General features: G+C 33.8%; 1 pseudogene across 1 annotated transcript in view; it reads left to right on the top strand.

Moving 5' to 3' along the window:
- LOC105420826 (dihydroflavonol 4-reductase-like) overlaps positions 1-12,114 on the top strand; it is a 90,164-nt pseudogene extending 78,050 nt beyond the window's left edge. The window contains exons 4-6 of the transcript XR_016050992.1: positions 9,410-9,605; positions 11,437-11,596; positions 11,713-12,114. The product of XR_016050992.1 is annotated as a dihydroflavonol 4-reductase-like (transcript). The remainder of the gene's footprint in view (positions 1-9,409; positions 9,606-11,436; positions 11,597-11,712) is intronic.
- The last annotated feature ends 420 nt before the right edge of the window (positions 12,115-12,534 follow it).

A 12,534-nucleotide genomic window follows, 5' to 3' on the forward strand; every position in this document is an offset into this window, starting at 1 on the left:
GCATTTGCCAGATTTCAAGATGGGGTGTCAACAGTTACCCCTCTTTGGCACTCCCTGTCCTTCTAGGGACAGGTGAGTGTCAAAGAAGTAGATACTGCTAGCATTCTAATTTATCTAATGTCACGTGATCAAATGGCACACCAACTTTCCCTCCAAGACAATGCGCTCCCCGCTCACCCACCTAAGGCATTTTCATCTTAGGGTTTTTGTCGTGAGATATTCCGGTGATTTATGAAAGCTTGAAACTCGAGTTAGATTTTCCAGCAATGTCACTTAACTTCAGAGGTTTTCATTTTTAAATTCTTGAACTTGACATTTCTTTAATTTCCTTAGGGTTTCCTAAGGTCTTCTATAGGTTTTACTATTACCTAGTCAATTTTGAAGAGAGAAATGACGCCGCAAAGTGGTAATCATCATATACAGGTGTCCAAGCTCCTTTGTTTTATGAGATGCTTTAGAAATTTAGAAAATAGGGAGAGTTTTGAAATAGAACCAGGAGTTTTTGACATGTTATGATTTTAATAAGGTTTTTGAAACACAAGACATATAATAAATCATTTCGAAAAGAGAAAGATATTTTAAAAAACAAATTTTTAGTTAGCAGTTTTAGCTCCTGCAACCATAGAGCCCTCTAAGTAGTTTAACATCATACAGCGATAGACAAATACACCCGACCCATTATGTCATACGGGCTAGACGAATACACCCGACCTTTTATGTCATAAAGGGCTAGACATTTTCTGAATACACCCGACCTTTAACGTCATACGGGGTTAGATATTTTTCTGTCTCGGCTCTTTTACATCACACAAATTTGACGTTTTCATAATTGTGATTTTGGTTAGCAGTTTAAACTCCTATCTCCAGGGAGTATTTGAAAATTTTTGAAAATTAATTAAATGTCTGAAAACAATCATTTTTTGTAAGAAAAATACATAGAAAAACCAACTTTTATTCCAGAATGCTCCAGACTTGGAACAGGGGCATTCTTGTCCAAAAATATTTTGGACAACACTAGTAGCGTCACCCGGGCTACACGCCCGGCGTCGTGCAATGACCTAGGTGAAACACCCAAGTCACCAACCTCCAAAATCAAAAGATTTTGATTCTGGAGTTTTTGGGGGTTACCATATGCTTATTTTTTGGGTTTTCTTTCGAAATTGGTTGGCAGTTTCGATGCGTGCCACCGAGGAGCATCTGAAAAGTTTTAAAAATCTATTAAATATATGAAAAACAACCTTCTTTTTAAAGAAAATGTATAACAAAACCAACTTTGGCCCCCAGAAGGCTCCAAAATTGGAGAAGGTTTTATCCAAAATGTTTTGGGAAACACGCCCCTGTGCCGCCCATTTTTTTCATTTTTTAGTCTATTTTATTTTATTTTACTTTAGAGGAGCTGGGCGACACAAGTCGTGTCACCCAGATGACACAAGCAGTGTCTTTCAAAAAAACATATTTTATTTTTTAAGGGGAGGACACATCATGTGTCCTCTTGAGCTAGGTGACACAGGCTATGTCGCCCGGGCAACACAGGTAATGTCGGCCAAAAAAAAATTTTTTTTTAGGGGATTGCACATCACATGTCCTCCTGATCCTGAGCTGGGCGACCAGGCTGTACTGCCTGCACGACACAGGTAGTGTCTCCCAGTTATTATTTTTTGTTTTTTAAGGGGAGGACACATTACGTGTCCTCCTGAGCAAGGCAACACGGGTAGTGGTGCCCAAAAAGTTTGTTTTTTTTTTAAGGGGAGGACATATCATATGTCCTCATGAGCTGAGTGACACAGGGTGAGTCGTCCAAAAAAATTTTATCTTTTATTTTTTATTTGTCTAAAGGGTAGGACATATTATGTGTCCTCCTGGGTTCGGTGACATAGGTTGTGTAGCCCTTTTTTCTTTTCTTTTTTTATCTCTCTTGCTCTTACTCATTTTCCTTTTTTGAATGTATGCTTGGCTTTGATTTTTGCTCTTTTGTCTCTGAATGATGTGCGAAATCTTACATGTGCAATTGATTCATTGAGATTTGAGGGACACTTATTTGCACACACTTTTCGGACTGAATTTTAACAAACTCAGTCACCTCTATTATAGGGTTTTTGTCCCAAAATTCCGATCATCAGACCGTCATACAAATTTCATATTCATATAATTTGTATAAAGAAATCTAAAACTAAAACACTTTGAGACATCGAATCTAAGATCAAACGATGAGTGGCTTTCTTGATCAAAATTGGACAGCTGGATGGTAGGGAAAGCATAGATCTTCTATGCTGTAGGGGAAGTATAGAAACATTTCCCTCTCCTTATATCTTCTTCTTGCAATGTGAGTTGGAGTACTACGGACTTCCCAAGTGGTCAAGCATCCTATTCTCCCATCCTTCATTGTTTCATCCTAGAAAAATCTCCCATGTCTACGCCCATACTGGAATGAAGGTCAGTAATGGATCCTAAAACCTCTTTTACTGTTTATACTTATAGGATCCAAATCCGACTTGAGCTAATTAATATTTTCCAATCTTCGAATAAATACTTCAAGGAAATGTACAATAAGGCACTGTATTTTTAGTATAAGAAAATCATAATTTCTCTTAGCCATTGGATTCGAGATACTGTATTTTTAGCATCAGAAAATCACAAGTTCTCTTAGGCATTGGATTCGAGACACAGGATTTTTAGCATAAGAAAATCACAATCTATCTTAGCCATTGGATTCGAAACTAGGCGGATATGGCTATGCTATATACAACTCTTACAATGCAAATTTGTTTTCTCAAAGTTTGTGATACATCACTCATCACCTGATTTCATATATAAAGGTCAAGCATGGTTGTGACCTTTTTATGCCAAAAATAAATAGTCATAAAGCGCAGAGTCATGTGGTTTTATAGACCAGAAAAAAGGCCTAATTAGTTCTATATGGTAGTTATCTAATCTCGACAAAATTAATTTCCCTAAAGAATGTTGGCAAAATATGTTTGTGAATGTAACAACAAACACCCGGAAGACCCAGCATCTATTGGACCTTCCAGGTGCGAAGGAGAGGTTGAGATTGTGGAAAGCAGACTTAAATGATGAGGGAAGCTTTGATGAAGCCATATTTAGATGCACAGGTGTCTTCAATTAAGATCAATAAAAGATGAAAAAAAAAAAGAAGGGAAAATGAGTGATTTCGAATCACAAGACCCCGAAGTAATCACTCATTTTCTCTTCTTTTTTTTTTTCATCTTTTATTGATCTTAATTTGGAGTTAAAATTCCACATTAGTAGTTAGTATGGAGGAAATGTTACAATTGTCAAGTATTAAATAGTGTTAAAAATGGAGCTTAAAAATAGTGTCAAGCACATCTTTTTTTTTTTTGTCAAAAAAAAATTGGTGCTTAAATTGGAACTTACATCACGCTACAATGACTAACCCATGCAAAAAGCAGACTATTAGCCATGTTGGATGCATGAAATTTTAAGAATAGCTCCTTATTTTTTGCCCACCCATTTAAGAGTGATAAATCTTTTAGGTTAGTTCGCCATTAGTCACTAGAAAACCCTCTTTTTCTTTTTTTTTTTGTAAGAAATTTTAACCTAAATCTTAAGAATTCATGATCTACGTTTAGATGATCATGAACATGAAAATAAAATAACATTTTTTATATTTAAAATGTGATTTTTACAAAAAACCAATTCTACACCGTATAAGCCCGGTGAGTTTTTTATAACATCCATCTTAAAGATGGACGTTAGTGAGTCAACGGGCTCTTGCACCCCACTGACTTATGAACAAATTTTCCTTTTTATAATCCTACTTATCCTGAGAATAAGAATTACATAACCCTATTTATCTACAAAATACTAACAAAGGGCCCCATACATAACAGGGGGGACGGAGGAAATGTATACAGTGAGACTGTTTATTGTTTATACACAGAGGTTAGAATCATCATTGACTATTAGATTTGAAATTGGGTTGTTGAGGATGTGTTATTGTTTGGGCACAACACTCAAAATAAAATTTTTCGAATGTTGTAACACATTTTCATCTATTGAATTTTATATCGAATAGCTAAAAGTGATTGTGACATCCTTGTACTAAAATTTAATGGTCTTATAGTGTACAATCCCTATATATATATATATATATATATATATATGGTACTCTGACTTAGAGAATTGTGCACTTTACTCCGTGACATTGCGAGGCATTTGGTTTACAGCTTAAAGGGGACCCACTTGCACTAATGGAAAATGTACCTTTCTTTCTATGAAAGATATTTAATTTTATTAATTACTCAACAACATGCAAAAGATCAAACTAAAAAGAACCAAAAAAACGTAGAGTAAGTGCTGATGAACTCTTCCTTTCGCCAATTCATCCACCTCTACATTAGCTTCCCCATAAACATGACAGAAGGAAACCTCCATGTTTTGATAAATATCAATAATTTCAAACAGATATTTAAATCTTTGAGGTACCTTATGTTCATTCATACACCATTTAATAGCATTTAGGGAGTGTTTTACAACAACTAACTACCCAAACTTTTGTCTTAGATTAATCTTAATCCTTGCAAAATTAGTCTTAACTTTGCCTCATTCCCTAAAGAACTCACTTTTTACCGATTCCTCAAGAGAAACAGTGGAAAAACAAAGTCCAAAAGTTGCAAGGAACTTCAGCAAACAATCGACTGGTCTCTTAGAAACAAGGTAACAAATAACAAAGAACAATTGTTTCATCCGGGCTGGATTGAAAGAAAGACCCATGTGACCTTTTGTGGGGGAATATCAGTTTTTTTTTTTTAATCACCTTTTTGTTTTTGGCAAAAAAGATTACTTACAGATGGTTTTATTATAATCAATAAATATCTCAAAATAAAACTATCTTAACAATTAAAACAAAACTCAACTGCTTGATGACATTTTCACAATTAAATACTATGCTTGAGAATATAAAGATAAATTTGCATGAATTAAAAGATGATGCCGGAGATTACCTCAACCGGACTTATTATACTCAACACCGAGTCACCAACATCCAATGACACGGGATCAGCGGTCTAGCTTGAATCTTGAACCGAGAAAGCTAATTTTAGCTAAACTAGATAATCACCTTTAAATCTATACGAAAACCCTAAATCCAAAATAATTAGGCTCAAACCCTAATTTTTCCCAACCCCTTAGGATTTTAGGTCATGAGAGAGAATGGGAGGCCAAAGGTTTGGGGTGTGCCCCTTAGGGTTTTAGCAGAGAGAGAGAGCCTGAGGAGAGAGAGTGGGGCGTGCCCCTATGGGAAAGAGAGTTGTGGAAGAGAAAAAGGTGTAGAGAATAGGAAGGGGGTACACCCCTATATATAGTGCAAAATTAGGGTTAGGGTTTCTCATAGTTTGCCTCTTTTATTGAGATTGAATATGGACCGTTGATCAGGGTGACTTGTGGGGTGAGAGATATGAGTCATTCATTTCATAGATGGGCCATCAACATATAGAAGGTGCATGGACCATTATCCCCCATTCCTTAGACCATTTTCCCATCTATATATTTAAATAATTAAATTTATTAAAATATCATGCATTACATAAAATTGCATAATCCATCTCATATATTTCATAAGAATGTTTCAAAAGATATCAAGTTAATATTTGCTATCTCAATTAGATAAGATATGGTCAAAATATACCATATAATATTTGACCACATGCAACAAGATCAACTTTCCCAATATAAATAACTTGATCACAAAGTAACAAAAGGGGTATGCAAAGGGTGGGGCGTGCCACCCATATGTGACACGTGTGGGCCCCACCCACTTGCCACATGATAGGCTCATGTGCAATATGGGCCCCATGAGATTTTATAAATATTTTAAAATTAACAAAATAATTTGAAAAGATTATTTGAATTTTATAACTTTGTAAAATCAATAACTTTATTTTTATGAGTCCAAAAATTATAATGAAATATCAAAAGACTCGTAAAAATTCAAATAATAATTCTAAAATAACTTCTATCATAAAACAAACACTATTAAATTATTTTAATGGGAAATTGATCCATATGGTTTAGGAATTCAATCTGCAATCATGGGGCATTTCACTTTAAATTATGGACTACATACCACACTTGCTTTATCGAACCGACCCAGTGTTTCTCATGACCCATAGTCCAAGCAGGGGCTCATTAGCGGGTCACCAAAGTCTGGCCAATAAAAAAAGAGGTCGCAATCGCAATCTGTGGATTACAGGTCCTCCCCTAGAGATGAGTCAATGTCACCACGACCTGATGCGACCACAGCTCTATGACGCATATGGGTATCTCTTGCACATGCATATACTTCACCCTAAAATGTGGCTTTCTAGCTTTCCTGAACGATCCTATCGATATGCATGCCTTGTAATGGATCATGGATGAGATTTTGGCTTCATCTCTGTAGGTCCACCATCACACACAACGGTCACACAGTCCCTCGACTCACTCATCCAGGCATAAGCTCTGACCTCATCAAGGGATAAACCAAAACCCTTCTCGATTTATTCTATATGCTCAAGTATCGTGGATTTTTCCCGACCTGACTGGCCAAGCATAGTCTGGTATCAGCAAACATCATTTGCTTAGTATGGTCTATGAGAGACCACACTCCCACTGAGTTTATGTTCCACTATAACAAATGTTTTTATTACACACTCATAAGGCTTTTAAAGGCCACATAAACCCAACTTAGATCGCATTTCTACAATATGCGATCTTGAGTATAAAGCATCCATCAATTAGGTGGTCCATCTAAAACAAAATTGTAACTAACGGTCCAAATGTTTTTTTAATATAATTATTATTTCTAGTTTTTAAAATTTATTTATTTTTTCCTATTTATGATCTTCATGTTGAAGATTATATATACTCTAAAAATTAAGATCAAATTATATTTAAAAAGCATATTTATTACCAAACCCGCATTTCTACAGTCGCCACATCTAACGCGTCTAATAACAAAAACCTTCACTAATATTTTCAAGTAGAAATGGCCTGAATTTCAGTAATGAGGCTAATAAATTTCCTTCTTGATATATACATGTGTATGTGTATAAGATGGGATTTCAGTGCATCAGCGAACTCACTTTGTTTAAGACAGTCACTTTCTAAAATCCATCTTAGGTATGGATTTTGGATCCAAAATTTAACAGGTTGGTTTTGAAAATAGAATAGATCGAAAAAATTGACTATTTTAAAGGAAAATTTTATGTAGAGCCGAGGCTCTAAACAATCAAATTAGAGCCTACCTCAAAAATTTCACTAGAAGATGTTGTTTTGATGCCCAAATGTCCTCAAAATGATCATCTCGACATCAAGATGCATGGACATGAGAAAAAATGGATTTCAGGTTTTGGAAATAGTGTATTTTGTAATGTATTTTTGGACCGTCAATTTTCAAGATTTTCAAGTTTTCATAGATCTATCGATCTACACTATTTTTAAAGCTTTATACTTTATAAATAAAGATTAAAATATATTTTAAGGCTATCACAAAGATTTTCAGAATTGAAATCACATTTCTCGACACTATTTGATGGTAGGCTATAATTTGATTGTTTCCAGCCTGGGCTCTATCCAAACCGCACCCTTATTTTAAACTTGTTTTTGGACCACGTTTTGAAAGCTCATTTTGAATCTTCTGAAATAATATTGGATTTATGATTTTAGTGGTAAGACTGCACTTAAATATTCACTCACTATTTTGGGGAGTGATTTCATGTAATTGTCTTATAGTAATATAATGAAACACTAATCCAAAAATCAAGTTAGGAGCATTTATTTGATCCAAAGTTTTTAGTATATGCTCAATTCACTATGGTGAACAATCTCCCAAAAAAAAAAAAGGAAAAAGAGAAAAGGAAGGAAAATAAAAATAAACAAACAAACAAAATTAAAAAATGCATCAGAAAATTATTTTTTAACTCAATAAACATAGATTGACCATTTGATGGGATGATAAGAGTCATACTTTAGAGGGATTCTTTTTTATCCTATTCACGGGATGAAAATTTCTTTTAATATATAATGATTTTGAATTCTTAAAAGCCTAGATTTCAATGTCCACCAAATGGATAGTCTAGATTCATTGTTGGAGAGTGACTTATTTTGATATTTTTTTCTAAGATGCAAATATAATTTTTACCTTTTAGAATTAATTATTGGGATGAGGACTACAAGTGCAAAATTTGGGATGATAGAAATGTCACAAATATAAATTTTTAAAAGAACAGTTCCATTATTTTATAATGTAACGATTACATGAAATCCTCCTTATATGTTAATGGGGAGTGATTTCATGCAACAGTTTTATGATAATATAATAAAATAATTTTAAAAACCATGCTCGGAACATTCGTTTAATCGCAACTTTTAAACATATGCTCTTTTCATTTAAATGGAAAATCACATTAATTGAATAAATTGAAAAAGCACCTTAAAGTAACATTGGCCATATGTTTGATGAGATTCTTAGTTTTAGGTTCTTGAAGAATTTTTATCCTTTCCTAAAAATTTTAGATAGCTTTGTTATCATTAGATGAACAAGTAAAAAAAGAAAACAAAATCCTAAAGGCCTAAATCTTAAAATTTATCAAATGCATGGAGGTGGACTCATTTGGACCATATTTAAAGGTACAAACTATTTTTTTTTTTATTATTATTGATTATTTGGATGAAGAGAGAGCCTATGCAAAATTTGAGGTCATATAAATGCGACCAATATGATTTTTTAGAAGTTTCATTATGTTATAATGAAACAACGAAATGAAATGGTTTCGATAGATTTTCCAGAAGTGCAATATCATTTTATTATAATGACACAATAACATGGTGTTAGGTGTCCTATCACGTAGTGGGAGGGGCACCATTGAAATTTGTGCAAGCTAAAAGGGCAGTTTGTGAAAGACAAAAAAGAAAAAGAGTGAAAGTTTGAAAAGAAAAAAAACTTCTCCCGGAGAGAAGAATCTCAGAGAATAAAACCTAGAGAGAGAAAGTCTCTAGAAGAAAGTAAAGAGCCCAAAAAATGTTGTTTTTTATAATATCATTATAACTTTTGAGTTAATAGTGAATTTAATCTCTTTCTCCTATTGACGTAACCTGAAAAGGTGAACCATGTAAATCTCGGTGCCAGTAAATTTTATTTCTTATTTTCTTTATTTGCATGATTTCTCACTCATACACACATCAACTTTGGCATATTTTTGTATCTCGTATATTCACCTTCCACACTGCCGATCCGCATTCGTGCGATAGAGCTCTAATTGGGTGAGCCCAACAAATAAACATGAGGGTCAGCTTCATGTAAAATCAATACAATAAGAGCAGGGGGATTAGTAACAACTGCATGACTTGAGGATGACATTGATGACTATAATAAAATCTGGGCGTCGTGCAGAACGAGGTGATTATACCGACCATCAAGAGGGTCTTGGACATTATGAAATCATGCCTAATGGCCAAAACAGTTCGACGTGTGGCGTATACATCCTCTGCCGGAACAGTTAATGAAGCAGAATAAGCACTATCGGCGTGCGGTGAGAGTTGTTGGAGTGATGTTAAATTTTGCCGCGGAGATCGAGATGACGGGTTGGGTAAGCCTTTTCCTCCTCATGCACATGTACCATACACCCGTGTAAACATGTATATTACCTCCGTGTGTAAACGTTCAAAAAATATTTATTTATTGTCTGTTACCTTTATAATACTTCCAGGGCTTTCAGATCGTGGGTCCCCTCCCACTAATTTGTACATTTGGACCCTAGAACATTTGCTTCGGATATTGGTACAACCTAAAATTTTCTTACATCTTTTCTTTGGGTAGTTAACTTTCTTACATCTTTTATGCATCCTAAGATCAAGGTCAAAAAAGAAAAAGAGCATACAAAATTGTTGATTTGAAACTCAAAGTTTCCCCACTTTGTGCTCCATCAAAATGATGTTTTGACTTTAGGTACATTATGAGCTCCAAATACCATAGTTTCATCTTTTTTTTTTTTTTTTTTTAATGTAATCCATTTTCTTAAATTGAATAAGCAGTTTCAGGATCCCTTAACCCACTAAATAGGTATTTGACGCCAATGAATTGATTTGGTCCCTAAAATACCACATATCGGTGATTTTTCCTGGCATAGATGTTGTGAGACCTTGTCATATATATATATATATATATATATATATATATATATATATATATATATATATATATATATATATATATATATATATATATATATATGTGTGTGTGTGTGTGTGTGCGTGTTAAATAATCCATTCAACCAGCCTAAATGGACATGTATTGACTGGTCTAAAAAGTGTTAAAAAAATAAAAAAAATATAAAAAAATAAAAAAAATATATTTGAAGCATGAATAAACAAAGAACATCCAAAATGAAATTGAAAATCAGTCAAAAAATGGATTTTATTTAAAAAATCGATTTGTACTCAGGAATATTTTTTTAAAAAAAATAAAAAGATGGGAAAATGTAAAAATAAGTATTCATAGCCAAACCACTTTTCAATCTTTGCCAACAATAATTTAAAAAAAAAATTCATAAACACAATACAAACAAATCCCTTATTTCTGGAATTTTATATAAATTTTTTTTAATTTTTTAAAAATACTCAATCTGACCACCAAAACCCGATCAACTAGTGTCCAGTTCTACTTTGACCGGCCGGTTCCGAATTGGACCAGCCAAGTTTGCAAACACTGATCCATTCTCAAACATATATCAGCCGAACTCTGTCTCCACACAAGCAAAGGAAAACAAGTAAAAAATGTTCCTCCAATAATTCTGTAGAAAACATAAAGGAAAATTTACTATAGTCCTCATGATGGCATGTATTGCCATATTCTCAAATATAATTTATTTTATTTTTAGTAATTCAATGGGAATCGAACTTGAGCTGTAGTGTTGCTATGTCAAAGGCTAAACACTCGATCCTAAGCCAGATTCCTAAATAGTAGCATGAATAAATATTGAGTACACTAAAGAGAAAATTCCAATATAGCTAACAATATCCAGAGGAACATATCACATCCTACAAATTAAAATATACATTAGTCCATCTTATACTTTGACAAAGAAATTAGTCAAAAGATTATTATGCTCCCTCAGGAGCATATCCTCCACTCATTCTACTCGACATTATTACTCTCACTACTCTTCATGAGACACTTCCTTCGAATTCTCAAGAGAGAGTAAATAATAAGGGTGCAGTTTGTATAGTACTCTAAGAAAAGGGGCAGAAGTCGTGATGGAGTACACCCTATATCCCATTGACGGTTTCAAAACCACTAACTAAATAAAAATGAGTAGGGCCCATCATTCCCACTGTATTTTCCCAAAAAAAAAATAATCCTGGAAAATTGTATATACTTCAAACTTTGAACATATATTTTTTTTTATTGTTGGTGTTCAGATGTATTTTGTATCCAAGACATTGGCTGAAAAAGCTGCATGGGATTTTGCCAAGGAAAATAATATAGATTTCATCAGCATCATACCAACCCTTGTGGTTGGCCCATTTATCATGCAAAGTATGCCACCTAGCATGATAACAGCTCTAGCACTTCTCACAAGTATGCTCTTTGACTTCACACCTTCTATTATTATGATTATAAGCGTAAGTACAATTATTTTTTAATTTTTTTTTAATATTTAAAATTGAAGTCTTTTGTTCTTATATTTTGCTTAGACACTCTTATTGAATGTACCTACATAAAATATCAAGAAATGAAGCTACAAATCCAATTTGTTCGTTTGGATGAATTGTGCAATGGCCACATTTTCTTCTTTGAGTGCCCTGATGCCAATGGTAGATATATCTGTTCTTCTCATGATACTACCATCGTGGAACTCGCGAAAATGCTGAGAGAGAGATATACCCAAAGTATGATATCCCTCCAATGTAAGTGACAACCCTTGTTCAGTCTTGGATACTATTTTTCCAAAAATTGGCTTCAAATACCAATACACATTAGAGGACATGTATGATGGGGCCATCAAAACCTGTGAAGAGAAGGGATCGATACCACTAGCCTCAGAGAAGAAGCCGGTCCTTGAGGAGAAGAAGCCAGCCAATGAGGGGAAAGCATAGAACTTGCATTCTTTTTGTGAGTTCACGTCCAAGCAAGATAATAAGGAAAAACCATTGTGGAGCCAAATAACTGCATAAATTTAGTTTTAGTGATTGTACCTCTTTGTTGCTTATGTTCATGTTGTGTTATTTTGGATTTATGCCCTCTGCTTTTTTTTAATGAAGATTATATAAAATTACGTAGAACGTATTTATTTTGGACAAACTTTTTATGGTTAGAAGAATAATAGATTGATTAATAAAATATCATTAAAATAGTCAAACCACCAAGAAAAATCGTGAACGTACTTATTTTGGACAATCTTTTTATACAATATGAAGATTATATAAAATTACTTCGAACGTACTTATGTTGGACAAACTTTTCATGGTTAGAAGAATAATAGATTGATTAATAAAATATCATAAAAATAGTCGAAC

Source organism: Amborella trichopoda, chromosome 3 (genome assembly GCF_054954075.1).
Source record: "Amborella trichopoda isolate Santa Cruz 75 chromosome 3, AtrichopodaSantaCruz75HAP2 v2.0, whole genome shotgun sequence".
Taxonomy (NCBI): Eukaryota; Viridiplantae; Streptophyta; class Magnoliopsida; order Amborellales; family Amborellaceae; genus Amborella; species Amborella trichopoda.